Here is a 13,258-nt window from a genome sequence, read left to right as displayed (position 1 = left end):
CCATCCAGACCACCGTAGTGGACTTTCACATGGTGACAAGAGCGACGACGAGTAAGGTAAGTTGTCTCCTTTGCAATTACGAATAGTTTTGTAATGCTCTTCTTTTGTCGATCTGTAGTGTCCACTGTAAACATACTCATAACGCTCGCCACCGGAGTCACATGATCGATTTACGATCTCACGTTCGATATGTATTGTTTGAACCCCACAACTTCAATAAGTAATCATTCTTGGGAATTACCGTTCCAGGTAACTTGTAAATTTAAATCGAAGTTTGTAGTAGGAAAAAAATAGCAGTTATCAATAAAGATTTGAACCCATATAATTTTATAATTTATTCGACCCAACGTTAAGATTCTTCCGCTCTGCAATAGTGGAACTTGGTGAAACTTCCTATAGAATACACACAGGGTGATTCACAAGTATATGTAAATATTTTAATATTTTCTTCTACAAGTAAAACTAAAAAAAAGTTCATACAAATACACGTCCGCAAATGTTTAGTTGTGGAGTTACGGCTAATAAAAGATTTTGCCTGAAATTTAGCAACTTCGCCAATGTGAAGCCATCACAAAACTGTACGAGATTAAAATAAAGCACAATTTCCATTTATTTTGTTGTTATTGGTCTGATGAATCTACTAAAACATGTCCCAGACGTGTATCTGCAGTAGTGTTCCAGAATATCCAGAGAAGAAAATGTAATTTCCAAGAATGATTCCCTGTCGAAGTTGGAGCGCTCCAAACGATACATATCGAAGTTGCGATAGTAAATCGATTATGGAGGTCTCATGGCGCGCATTACGAGTATGTTTGAAGGTGTCACTAGAGAAGCACTGGTAAATTGAAAGGAGACGACTTACCTTAGTCGCCGTCGGTGTTACCGTCTTGTGAGAGTCCGCGCGATGTATAAGCTCCAGGGACAAGTCCTTTTTTGCCATACCCGGGGTAAACTCTGCCAATATCGCGTAGGAATATCAGCAGAGTGTCGCATGCGTCGACTTTCCCCTGCAGACGCAAGTTGTGAAAGTATAGGTACTGGAACAAATAGAGTTCGTCCCTCTGTCCTGAACTGCCTTCTCTTTTTATGGTTGACTTGACAGACTTCCACAGGCGTTCTATGTTCTGGGTATGGACACTGGCGTCATCTGAAGAGACAAACTCGACAGAGTGGTTCACAAATTCGTGCTCGAACCCTTCAGCTTTGAGACTCTGGTATGACTGAAACACGTCGGTGATGACGTTTGTTCCTGGCAGTATGAACTGCTTTATAAGACCCACTATAGTCGCCTTGTCTCGCGACAATACCCTGACAACGAAACACTCGCGTGACTCCCTTTCTATGCCACCAAAAACCCAAATATGATCTACTTCAGTTTTAGTAGGCTGCCCTCTCTGATTCTTTCACCTAGCAATGTGAGACTCGTCTGCTTCCACTATTTTATTCGGTCCACCAATTGGCACACTGTCGTTTGTCGCTATGACGTAGCACACTTCTCGGCAAAACCCGAAGTAATCACAGACGGTATTCGCCGATAGCTCACTTTCTGATGCTGTGGCTTGCAGAGTGTAATCACGAATCCAACACGACACAAGAATTATGCTCGTCTCAATCGATAATTTAGAGGACTCGAACCACGTATTTTTCCTGATGTTGGTTCGCTTTCCACAAAGTGCGCAATGAAATTGCAATGGAATCTCAGTGTCCGCACTCCTCTTACGCAGTTTCACGGACTTGGCAGCACCACAGTCAATACAGTCTCTCGTGTCGTCGTCGGGCAGAAGTCCGTATTTCCGGGAAAAAGTCAAACATTTGTCTACACTGCATATGCATGGAATGAGAATTCTCCATGTGTGGCAATCCGCAGACGAAACTTGAGGTGCAGCACCCATTGCACTCGCTATGGAGGGAAAATGTCACAAACAATTATGGCCGGAACGTAATGTACTGAAACTGAAGAAACAACGCAAAACTGACACAAATGACGATCACAAGTAATTTATCATAACGCGCGCCGCTAGACCTCCGTAATCGATTTGCTATCGCAACTTCAATATGTATCGTTTGGAGCGCTCCATCTTCGATAGGCAATCATTCTTGGAAATTAGCGAAGAAAAGAATTAATTTCGTAAAATTTTTCTTTATTAACTACTTACCCAATTCCTTTTTTTTTTTTTAATTCCAGACAATTGCACAAAGTTTTCAACAGAAGTTGTAGAGAATTTACTTTTGGAAAAACAATGGTAATAACGTTAACTGAAACTATGAATGTGTCAGGTAATCTGCTTTTATCAATACCACAGCACACGTGAGTTCATGTTAAACTGGAAAAAACAAAGCTCAGTGTTCAGGAAGTTGTACAGTGTACATACAATTTCACAATACATTCTACAACAGATTTTGTTGCTCGTTTGTTTCAGGGTTGTTCTTAACTAGGCTACGTCTAATACACTCGTAACGCGAGCAAGTAATGCCTCACGTGTATGACTTTGTCCTCATAAATTATGTATTTCACCCATCCCCATACACAAAAATCCATTGGTGTTAAATCGGGCGATCTGGGTGGACACAGACATGTAGCACTACGACCAATTCATTTCTGGGGGGAAAATGTTCATTTAAAGGTGTAGTAACGGCGTTACTGAAATGTGGAGGCGCACCATCACGTTGAAAATGCATTTGTAATCGCGTAGCAAGTGGAACATCTTCGAGAAAGGGGGCCCTTCTTGAAGGAATTTTAGAAGTACGTCTCGCCAGTTAGACGTTCTGGGAAAATGAATGGTCAATAGAGTGTGTGTTGATTACTACTGCAGATACACGGTCGGGATTTTTTTTTATTAGATTCACCAGCCCAATAACAACATAATAAATGGAAATCGTGCTTTATTTTAACCTCGTACAGTTTTGCGATGACTTTACGTTAGCAAAGTTGCTAAATTTCAGGCAGAATCTTTTATTAGCCATAACTCTGTAACTAAACATTCGTGAACCTATTGTTTATATGAAATTTTTTCTTTAGTTTTACTTGTAGAATAACATATTAAAATATTTGCATATCTTCGTGAGTCACCCTGTATACAGGGTGTAAATTTTAAGTTGACAAACCAGAATAACTCGAGAAATAATTTTCACACGAAAAATGTATAGAATCCAAAGTTGATTATTTTCGAGGGAGACATCTGCTGGTGTTAAAATTAGCCCGCCACCCCTGCCCCCTGGGGTGGAACGGGAGGCATCTTTAAAATTTCAAATGGGAACCCTCTTTTTTTATTGCAGAATCAGATTCTACATAAAAAAAACTACGTACATTTTGTCTTAAACATTGGTTTTGATTCCTGGTAGTTGGCGCTGTAATTCAGGAAAATCCATGTTCTCATTTTTGCGTGGAAAATGGTTACGATAAATAAAAGATAGTTGGGTCAACATTTGTAAAACTAGAATTCCTTTCTCCCAAACCCCACCCTATGGGGAGAGTTTTAGTTTTAGCGAATAAAAATTTACGAAGTAAATAAGTATATTTATCTGTAACCATCTCCACGCAAAATGAGAACATGGATTTTCTTGTATTTCAGCGCCAACTGGCCGTGCGGGATTAGCCAAATAGCCGGCACGGTAGCTCAGCATGCTCGGTCAGAGGGTTAGCAGCCCTCTGTAATAATAAAAAAAAAAACTGAGTTAATCGATCAACAACGAACTTAAACGGATGTCTTACGACGTCCGCCCCGAGCAGATGCAACGAACGAAAGCGAACCAAATGAGATTTTAAAAGCCGGCACGATAGCTCAGCGTGTTCGGTCAGAGGGTTATGTGCCCTCTGTAATAAATAACTGAGTTAATCGATCATCAACGAACTTAAAAAACGGATGTCTTACGATGTCCGCCCCGAGCAGACGCAACGAACAAAAGCGAACAAAAATGAGATTAAAAAAAAAAAGAGGACTAAGGCACTGCAGTCATGGACTGTGCGGCTGATCCCGGCGGAGGTTCGAGTCTTCCCTCGGGCATGGGTGTGTGTGTTTGTCCTTAGGATAATTTAGGTTAAATAGTGTGTAAGCTTAGGGACTGATGACCTTAGCAGTTAAGTCCCATAAGATTCCACACACATTTTTGAACAGAGCCAACTACCAAGAATGAAAACAAATGTATAGGATAAAATGTACGTAGTTTTTTTATGCAGAATCTGATTCTGCAATAAAAAATGGGGGTTCCCATTTTAAATTTTAAAGTTGCCCCTCCCCGCACAGGAGGCTGGGGTAGCGGGCTAATTTTATCTCCAGCAGATGTTCCTCTCGAAAATAATCAACTTTGGATTATACACATTTTTTCATGTGAAGCTTATTTTTCGAGTTACTCTGGTTTGTCAACTTAAAATTTACACCCTGTATATATTACTGTTGAGAATATATGATATACTTTTTTAAGAAACGCTTTTCTTGTTTCATTTTATAAGCCAAATACTATTTGTATGAAGGCCTCCGGAAAGCAAATTGTGTACGTAAAATTAACGAATAAATGAGTTTTCCGAATGAAAAGAGAAAGATGAGCCTTTTTAAGGTCCTCTTTAACAAATCGGACGCCCCCCCCCCTTCCCCAATTGATAAAATCCTGGCTACATCCTTAGTTGTAAGGCCTTTTGTTTTCCGCTGCACGCATTTCTCGCTGTTTCACAGCATCGTACCGTATTGACGGTTTCACCTCTGGGAAGGAATTTAACAAGCAGAATGCCTGTGTGTCGCAGAACACAGTGCACATGATTTTCTGTGCTGACAATGTTGTTTTGAATTTTTGTATTTTGGGGGATCATGAGTGTCTACACTCTATAGAGTGTTCTTTTGATTCTGGCATGACATCATAAGCCCAATTTCAGCCCTGTACTGGGTAAGAAATGTCAAAGCATTTCTCACCATTCTATCGTCATTACATTTTCACCATAAATCTCTACAAGTTGACGGTGAATTTCAGCTGGCTTAACACTACTTGCATTCAAAATCCGTATTACGTAACGCAGTTCACAGTCGAGGGGGGGGGGGGAGGGGGTGCTCAGGAGTGTCTTCAACATTTTGAAAGCTCATAACAACTGTAAAAACAACAAAAACGGGCTGTAATGGCGTCAATGGAAATAACATTGAACCAGAGAGACGGGTGCGGAACTGCGACACTAGTGTAACTGAGGACATGCGTTGCAAGAGCTCCTCTGAAGTGAAGTGACTGGCTTGCGTCGGATTTTCTGACCGATGACAAAAAGAAAAACGCCTTTGCTTTAGTGCGAATGAGAAATTCACAGCAACGTGGCCGATTCTTACGCGCTCCACAATCATGTAATGGGAAACGGACCTGCAGCCCGACGACACACGAATAACAATGAAAATTCCGAGGTTGAAGAGTGCGCTTAAAGTAGCCGCCATCGAGAAACAAACATTACAGTTCAGTAGCCGCCTTCATCTTTGCTTATGTGACCTCACAAGAGATTTTTTTCCGAAGCAGATACTCAGAATGATTTGTAACAAAATATTCGGAACATTTACTTGCTTCAGCAAACAGTTTAATTTCTCTAGTGCCTAACTCATTGTACACTGCGTACATCATGTCCGGGAACACTTCCAATTATTTATTGCACAAGTACCAAACGTTGTACAGATATAATACATATGTCATTTTGAAGAGAAACCCTGAAAGTTTTTTTTTTTTTTCATGCATACCGCCACAGCGTAGTTTGGTAATTCGCCGATAGTCAGCGCTAGTCTCAAACATGGCGAGTTCAGGTGCGGAGCGAGCTTTCTGTGCGTTGGAGTTCGACAAAAAGTCGAAAGGTGTGCTACAGCTGTTCAACGGATACTTAGAACCAAGTACGATAAGAAGCCACCAACAAGGACGGCCATTTACCACTGGCACAACAAATTCGTTTCGACGGGTTGCTTGTGCCTGGCAAAGAGAAGCCGACATCCCAGTGTTGACGATGCCATGCTGGGGCAAGAATTCGGTTACCGTATTGACGTCCGCCGGGTCACTCATGGTTCGCATATCGAATGTTTGTAAAAAAAACTCTCAGATTTTCTCTTCAAAACGCAGTATGCATGACATCTGTATAATGTTTAGTTCTTGTGCAATAAATTATTGGAAGTAAACCTGGACTTTATGTACACCCTGTATTTCAAAATTCCACGAGATTTCCATGACTTTTACAGTAAATTGAGTTCCCGATTTGGCAAGTTTTCGCCCTAGATACGGGTGATACAAAACTTTCTAAGGGTAGTTGTCGCTAAACGAGGTTGTCGTGTAATGAGGGTGGCACTGGCTCACAGGACTGGTAACCAAAGTCAAATAGGGAAAGAAATGAAAACAGTTCACAGCGAACCTCTGCAGCAGACTCGCATCGCTCACTTTCTGTCACGCCCGGTGCCTCCTTTTGTTTCTCTCACTGTTATTCGGAGGAGCACAGCCGTGGAAGGTGTTTGTCTGGCAGCCGTTTGTTGGTTTGCCAGGTCAGGCGCCGTCGTCACGCAAGTGTGCCGCAGACACATACGTGTCCCAACCGCAGCTGTCGCCATGCCTCATCTATAACAGATGTCAGCACTGCTGCACTTCCCGAAGGTCACTTTCAGCTCCGCGGCTTGTTTTTATTTCGGAAAGGCGCCTGTCAGCCCTTCTTCAAGTGATAACTTAATGAAGGAGAACTTGTTCGAACTTACAGAGCGACTACACAATAAATTCACGAAAAAGTAAAAAAATAACTCCTCAGCTTTTTATCTCAAAACAGTGGACCAGGCCCAAGGGCTTTGCAAATGTAATGCCGCAATAAAACTAACAAAACTGTTGGCCACTGAAGTTGCAACAACAGCAAAGACAGCAAATCACGAAATTAATTGTTGTGCTTATGCAGCAAAGTAGGAAGAATACGTACGTAAATTTTTAGATGTTTGGGGGTGTACAGGCGCGAAATATATTACCGGGTGGTTATAATTAAAGTGTAGCTACTCACAGAGGTCCAATGTAGGCTGTAATTACCGCATGACAGCGAAACTTAGTAGGGATGCTAAAGCATTAATGCAGAACCGATTTACATTAGAAAGAAAGAAAAAACATTAGTTTCATTTGTGGCCACCAGGTGCAAATTTGGCACGGTACACTGTTTGTATGATGGTGTGACATCTACACTATCATTTGACAAGCCATTATGTGAGTGAAAAGCGTGGCAATCGAGAAGAGAGACTGTGTGCTGTTAGTTTTATCTTAACAACACCAATTACAGTGCTGTACTGAAAGGTCTGCCGATGACATTAAATGGTTTTAACGAGATTATAATGAAATTCGAAACAGGGAGTGAGCTTGGTGTGGTACCTGGAAGAGAAAGGCATCCCGATGGTTGCTGTTGCTGTAAATGACCATGCAGCATGTGCCCCGAGTAGTGCTAGAGCTCGTTCACTGTCACAAGAATTATCCATCCATACAATGATGGCTTTCACGACTAGATGTTTCAGCTGCCGAGACTTCTTCCGGTTCAAATTCAAATGGCTCTGAGCACTATGGGACTTAACTTCTAAGGTCGTCAGTACCCTAGAACTTAGAACTACTTAAACCTAACTAACCTAAGGACATCACAGACATCCATGCCCAAGACAGGATTCGAACCTGCGACCGTAGCGGTCGCGGGTTCCAGACTGTAGCGCCTAGAACCGCTCGGCCACCCAGGCCGGCAATTCTTCCGGGTTGTATGGCTGTGGTCCATGGAATTATTCAGTCCCTGACGTTTCGTTCAAAGCTACGTTGGACATCTTCGGAGGTGTTCCTGGTTGTGCAGTCTTGCCGACTGACGAGTCGTACGTCGAAGAACGGCCAAAATACCGTGGAAAGTGGGCGTGTTTTGTATTTCACATGATAGCAGAGATCAACCTTGTCAATGACAAAAATAACTATCGACTATGTCCATGGACAGTGGCGCTACAAAATCGATGAGAGGTTTTTATCTTTGACGTGCTATGATCGATAGCACAACCAGGAGCACCTCCGAAGATGTCCAACGTAGCTTTGGACGAAACGTCAGGGTTCGAAGGGTTCCATGGACCACGGCCATACAACTCGGAAGAATTCTCGAGTACTGAAATTATCCATCCCTTGTCCAACAGTACTGAAGGTTTTGCTGTGTATTTTACACTGGTATCCATACAGGATCCAGACGGTGGAGCAACTGAAAACTCATGATCTGCAGCAACGTCCTGAATTTGCTCTTCAGTTTCTGGCTTGGGATGAAGTTCATGACATGTGGCTGGGCAACATTCTTTGGAGTGACGATGCACATTTTACACAACAAGGTGCAGTGAATTCACAGCACTGCCATATTTGGGGCAATGTTAAACTGCATGTCGTGCACAAAGGGCCATTGCACTCGCTGTATGTGACTATCACATTCGGTCTGTACCTTATCTGAAGGCCAGAATAGAGGAACACATTGCGCGGATTCCACAGGAACTGCTGTGAGCAACTGCTGATCATGTCATTTTACGGATGCAGCATCTCGCCGATGTCTCCGGTGCTTATACTGAACAAATTGTGTAAGCAGTGGTGAATAATAAAATCGACGCTATGCCTTTCTCACTTGTTTGACCTTTTCTGCCGGCATCCTGTGCCTAATCCACTACACATGGAAACGTTTCTATACGTCTTTCTTGCATCACAGCGCCAAATTTGCACCTGTTGGCGAAAATTGGAACTCATTTTTTGACGTGTAAATCAGTTTTGGATTAACGCTTTAGAATACCCATCAAGTTTCGCTGCGGTATGATGATTACAGCTCACAGCGGACCTCTGCGAGTAGCTGCACTTCAATTACCACCAACCAGTACACAGGAAGTGGTGTCAGGCTGCAACAACGGTTCTAGCCCGCTGGGAACCGAATCGAACTGAGCTTGGATGACAGATACGGGTACGTCATTTCATGCATGCTTCCATTCTGTGGCATAGTTCAGCAATCGTGGTGGCTGACGAATGATGGCATGTCACAGTTCGACAACCCATGATCAGACGTTTTCATTGGGAAGATTTTCGAGTAGGAGAACGACACTGATTTTGGAAACCAAACATCGATTAGTTTTAGAATATGTAAATGGTTTTATTGATTCCAAAACATCCCTTTTTAACATCAGACTTTTTGTGAATTCGATGAAACCAGTCCTTAAAGCAATGATCTCACACTTCCTGAGGCACCTCAGAAGCCAGGTTTTTATATTATTCCATTGCTTCAGCTGTAGGCGAAAAAGCGATTCCACACATTTTATCTTTAACTATGTATCCCTGGCCACGTGTTGCTGTGGCTCAGGACGGTTAAATGGAAAACAGAGAAAAGAGAAAGCATGTCCTACTATCCTTCTGACCCCTGTCTGTCCATCTCCTCCTTCCGCTCTTTTTCCTCATCTCTTCCCCCTTCCCCTCTCTCTGCCCACTACTCCTCCCCCTCTCTCTGTCCATCTTCTCCTCACCCTCTCTCATACTACTCTCTCTGTCCATCTTCTCCTTTCTTCTCTCTATCTCAGTTTCCCCACTCCCCTCTGTCCATCTCCTCTTCCCCACACCCTCCTCCTCTCAGATTTTCAGCATCGTTTATTGTAATTGCAAATTGAAATTCTGTGGTCTGAATGTTTAGTACAGTATAATTTAAAATTGGAATTTAATCTGTCAAGAACTTTTCTAGATTTTTGTAATATTTCGAACCATTCGTTCGAATAGTGTGTAAAAATCTGAAGTAAACCGGACAAATACTTTTTGAGACTTTTGCTAACAATATTTTCCATTTATATATTACGTATATATTTACATATTACATAGATTAAAAGTATGTAGCATATTGTACGTCTGAATGTTCGTTAGAGTATCGCGTAAAATGTTAAGTAAATCTGTCACGTATATTTCGACGTTTTTAGAAACAACTCCTCTTTATATATTATATACATGTATTTCTATGTTATATATATTAAAAATATATAGCCAGTATTGTCCGAATACTCATTAGAGTATCGCGCAAAAAGTTCAAGTAAATCGGTGACGAACTTTTGTATATAAGAACGTGCGTATTCGACTGCAACTTTGTGTCGAAATTTGAAGTCAATCGACCAATTGCTTCGGGTTTTGCGAACACAAACATACGTAGGCTGAATTTTTGGAAACAAAAAGAAATCACAAAATGCTTGATCAGGACTGTAAGGCGGACTATCTATGGTGCTGACCTTTGGGCAGCCAGATACTTACTTGTTAGTTTTGCTGTATGGGACGATGCCTTGTCGTGATGTAAAATTATTTTTCTTATTGAGCGGTTTTCAAGAACTTTTTCAAAAATTTCTTGTAAACAGACGTTTATGTGACAACCAGCAGTAACAGTACGACTATCTTCTAATGCTGTAGCGAAGATATGGTCCGTTTTAGAAAAAAAAATGCTAGCAACCATCATCGTATCAGCACTGCGAATACGTCGGACTTTTCTAGACCGAGATTCTGTTCGAAACACCAATTGAGCCGACTGAATTTTCTTTTCAGGATCATAACAGTAAATCTGGTAATTTCCAGAATGATTGCCTATCGAAGACGCGGTGTCCAAACGATACATATCGAACATGCAATTGTAAATCGATCATGCGACTCTGGTGGCGGGCGTTTTGATCAATTATTTGTGATCGTCATTTTTTTCTGTTTTCCGTTGTTCCCTTAGTTGCTCTAAGTTACATAGATCCGCGAATTAGTGGCAAAAAGGGAATTGTTCCCGTAGCGTATACATCAAAAGGCCTTTCACATCACAACACTGACGACGTGTAAGGTAAGTGATCTCCTTCGTAATTACAAGTATTTTTGTAACGGTCGTCTCTTGTCATTGCTGCAGTGACCACCGTAAATATACTCATAACGCACGTTCGATATGTATTGTTTGGCCACCGCGACTTCGATAGGCAATCATTCTTAGAAATTACCGTAAATCTGATATGCCATCCAAATTTGAAGTACCATCTTCGAATTTTTCCAGAGTTTTTCTGTACCACACAGTGCGTTGTTGTTTTTGATCGGGAGTCTGTTCAAGTGGAATCTATAGACAACAAAGTTTTCTCGCGTCAAACTGTTTATGTAAAATGTTTCGGATTTGACTCGTACCAATGTCCAATGTCGTCCGAATAAATTCATAAGATATCCGTCGATCTTCTTCAAGCATTGCTCGAGCAGCGGGAATATTTTCATCAGTAACAGCAGTTCTTGGGCGTCCTTCACGATAATCGTCACCAAGAAAAAGCCGATCACCTCTTTACTCGCTATACCAATTATATTAGGTTGGTGCATGAATTAGTAGCGTTTTCCGTAAATTTAATAAACACAACAGATACACATAAAAAAGACTAGGCGTCAATAATATGTCCTCCTTCACGTTTTACTACAGTCTGGCAATGCCGTGGAAACTTTTCGATTCCGCGACCGTAGAAATCACGTGGTTTTGAGGAGAAAAACTCGTCGAGCCATGTTCGGAACCCATTTCCATCTGGAAAGGAAGTTCCTTGAAGGTTGTTCGATAGAGAGCGGGTTCGAATGCTGCCTCGGGCATGGATGTGTGTGATGTCCTTAGGTTAGTTACGTTTAAGTAGTTTTAAGTTTTGGGGACTGGTGACCTAAGATGGTAAGTCCCATAGTGCTTAGAGCCATTTGATTTGATAGAGAGCGGAAAAGGTGAAAATCTGAGGGCACAAGATCACGTGAATAAGGTGGGGTGCGGAATGATTTCCCGACCCAGCTCCTGTATAGCGTTTTTTACAGTCTATCTGAATGCGGGTCATCAGCAGTAACAATACGGGATAGGAATGATCGCTGTTGTTCACGAGTCAGTTGATAACGAGCTATCAGAGATGCACATATGGCCACCCGCTGATTTTTGTGATTTTAGCTTAAAGTATGCGATATCCAAATACACGCACGATGGTGGATCGATCATAGTTTATTACATTTTCCAGTTCTCGAGTACACTGACATGGATCACTGCGAATTAATGCATTTTAACGGTCCTCATCAAATTCCGAAGGTCTTCCTAAACGTGTATAGTTACTAATTACAAGACGATCCTCCTTAAAATGAGAAAACCATTTTCTTGTCATGTTCTGTGTGTGGCATTATCTCCATACACGGCGCGAATTTTTCTGGCTGCCTCCGTTGCTATCACGCCTCTATTGAACTCCAACAGAAGCATACGTCGGAAATGTTCCGATTTCCCACTTGGCACTCCATTTTCTAGCGTCCACAAAAAAATGGTTCAAATGGCTCTGAGCACTATGGGACTTAACATCTGTGGTCATCAGTCCCCTAGAACTTAGAACTACTTAAACCTAACTAACCTAAGGACATCACACACATCCATGCCCGAGGCAGGATTCGAACCTGCGACCGTAGCAGTCGCGCGGTTCCGGACTGAGCGCCTAGAACCGCTAGACCACTAGCGTCCACAGCTCCACTCACTGTTTCCGAATGACAAAAACTCAAATATCAACTGTGAACTACAAATAAAAAAATGACAGTCAATAAATAAGCCCATAGCAACCGCAATACCAACATGCAAAACAAAAACGCTACGAACTTATGCCTAAACCCAATAAATTGTTGCCTTACACGGGGCTTCCACGCCAAATGCATTTCTAAGCCGTTCTACACACTGCTTGAACATTAATGTTGATTTTAGCACTCCGTCTTCAGGCCACAAGTGGCCCATCGGGACCATCCGACCGCCATGTCATTCTCATTGAGGATGCGGGTAGGAGGGGCGTGTGGTTAGCACACCACTCTCCCGGTCGTTATGATGGTTTTCTGTGACCAGAGCCGTTACTATTCGGTCGAGTAGCTCCTCAATTGGCGTCAAAGGGCTGAGTGCACCCCGAAAAATGGCAACAGCGCATGGCGGCTTGGATGGTCACCCATCCAAGTGCCGGCCACGTCCGACAGCGCTTAACTTCGGTGATCGTACAGGAACCGGTGTATCCACTGCGGCAAGGCCGTTGCCCCAACGTTGATTTAAGATCTTAAAAAAAAGGGTAGCCTGAAAATGTTCTCTAGTCAAATCAGCTTTTCGGAGCACGCAATATGTTTGAATGATTATAATTAACAAAGTATTAGACCAAATCGAACACATTACATGACAATACAAAACGTTAGCAAGTAGCTATCAAATACAGACAAATTTAATTTGTTCTAAAATTTTTCCGTCTCCCTCGTATGTACTGGCTAGGGAAATAGTCGAACACCCTCT

At 42.1% G+C, this 13,258-nt stretch overlaps 1 pseudogene; it reads right to left on the bottom strand.

Annotated features, from left to right (window-relative positions):
* Positions 1-12,894: 12,894 nt before the first annotated feature.
* On the bottom strand, positions 12,895-13,012 carry LOC126177579 (5S ribosomal RNA; annotated as a pseudogene).
* Positions 13,013-13,258: the final 246 nt, after the last annotated feature.

Source organism: Schistocerca cancellata, chromosome 3, assembly GCF_023864275.1.
Source record: "Schistocerca cancellata isolate TAMUIC-IGC-003103 chromosome 3, iqSchCanc2.1, whole genome shotgun sequence".
In the NCBI taxonomy this organism is placed as follows: domain Eukaryota; kingdom Metazoa; phylum Arthropoda; class Insecta; order Orthoptera; family Acrididae; genus Schistocerca; species Schistocerca cancellata.
This window is presented reverse-complemented; position numbering and strand designations above follow the sequence as displayed.